Below are 2,010 nucleotides of genomic sequence, written 5' to 3'. Positions count from 1 at the left end.
GCTACTTGGGAGGCTGAGGCAGGAGGATCGCTTGAGCCCAGGAGTTTGAGGTTGCTGTGAGCTAGGCTGATGCCACGGCACTGTAGCCCGGGCAACAGAGCCAGACTCTGTCTCAAAAAAAAAAAAAAAAGAAAGATTGAGAGGCTAAAGCACCTGGGTATCAGGAGTGTATAAATATTCTCGTAGGTTTTTTAGATATAAGTCTTCATATTCTAGCCTTGCTACTCTATAGAATAGTGGTAAGTAAATGGAAATTGGCCATAATCATCCCTATGTAGGAATAAAAGCATAGGGACTATATCAGTACAGAAGGAACGAAGGGTAGCAATAGGGAAGGTCCTAACAGCAGTAATCCAAAATAAAAGGGAACTGCCTGCATCTCTAATGTTCTGTTCAAACCAAGTGATGTCAACAGTCAAACCAATCTGAGTTACTCCCTTTTTTAGGTAAAGTGCACTTGCATTGTCCTGAACAGTCAGGGAAAGTAATAGATGAAGTAGTGATCTTTAGCTGCTAAGAATTATAGAAAAAGCAATATGCTAAGGATATAGTAAGGGAGGTAATGATCTTTCTTTTCCAAGGCTATATCAGTATATTATAGAGTCCTAAAAGTTGATTCATACTAAAGGGAATTCCTAGAGATTATGGGTGAGCAATCAAAAAATAAGCTAACTCTGGTAGGTGAGGGTAAGTGTAGGTGGATTAAGTTTGATACAGCCTTACATTTTAGTCCTTCATTCTGTATGTTGTGCACTTCTAGGTTCTCATAAAATATTACTAAAATAAGTAATTCAAAGTATGGTAATGAATTTTGTTCAGGGTGAGTTCTATAAACCCTATCTACCAGGATCATTTCCTACCAATCTGTAATCCAGCAATTATTTTGGGGGCATGGATCTAGTAGGTAGGTTTCATAAACAAGGCAGCTTGAAAACCTCTATAAATTTAGATGAATCTCCCTATGGGGAATTCCAAATTAGGGAAAAGCAAATTCGAAGCCTGAATTTCACAACTGCTGACATTCCTTAGCCATATGTGTAACATGCACCTAAATGCTGAAGCCAGAAAATGTTGCAACCATTTGTATGTTTCAAAAACTAAGCCCATCTCTCTCTTTTTTTTTTTTTTGAAATGGGGTCTCGCTCTCTAACCCAGGTGGCACGATCATAGCTCACTGCAGCCTCCAATGCCTGGGCTCAAGTGATCCTCCTGTGTCAGCCTCTGAATAGCTAGGACTAAGGGCACATGCCACCACACACGGCTAATTTTTAACTTTTTGTAGAGAACAGGGTCTTACTTTGTTGCCCAGGCTTGTCTCAAATTCCTGGGCTCAACTGATCCTTCCACCTGGGCCTCCCAAAGTCCTGAGATTACAGGTGTGAGCCACCGCACCTGGCCAAGACACTGTTTCTTAAAGAACTAAATAAAAAAAAAACTTGCCTTACATCTTCAGTCTCAAAATGTTGCTTGTTTTGTTTTCTTCAGGATTGTCCTTTTTCCCTTGAAATCTTGGACGCTATGCAAAGAGGGAGACAAAAGCTTCCAGTAGAGTAGGATTTAGAAATTCACATTGGAGGCATTGAAGCTCTGTTTTGTAGCTGTGGAGTATGTCAACATCTCTCTTTTATCCAGCAGCCTTTTTGGTTTGTTGTTGTTCTGTGCCTCAGCCCTGGCTATTTGTTTGTCTCTATTTCTGAGACTCAGCAGAACTAGAGGACAGTAAAAATTCAAATACTTCTATATGGCCAGGTTTCTATTCTGTGAGAAATACTAGTTCTGGACACTTAGTATTTGCTCAGTATTTTCTAAAGTGATTGATAGCTTCTTTTTTCTCCTGGGTAAAAATCTGACTTTAATTTAAATTTCTTATGTATATATTAGATCTTCTTCCAAATAGAATTCTGTATTCAGAAATGTTTTATACATTCACGTGGCATCCAAGTAGTATTTGTGGATAGAGGATTTAAAAAAAAGGTGACTGCTTAATTTCCAAGGCCTAGGAACTTTTTT

At 39.0% G+C, this 2,010-nt stretch overlaps 1 protein-coding gene across 1 annotated transcript in view; it reads left to right on the top strand.

Annotated features, from left to right (window-relative positions):
• Positions 1-2,010, top strand: part of INO80 (INO80 complex subunit) — a 145,860-nt gene that overhangs the window by 108,657 nt on the left and 35,193 nt on the right. The window lies entirely within an intron of this gene.

The sequence above is a fragment of the Propithecus coquereli genome, unplaced genomic scaffold (assembly GCF_000956105.1).
Source record: "Propithecus coquereli isolate 6110/MARCELLA unplaced genomic scaffold, Pcoq_1.0 Scaffold3, whole genome shotgun sequence".
NCBI classification, from domain to species: Eukaryota; Metazoa; Chordata; class Mammalia; order Primates; family Indriidae; genus Propithecus; species Propithecus coquereli.
Note: the sequence above shows the minus strand (reverse complement) of the source record. Positions and strands in the feature narration are given on the sequence as shown.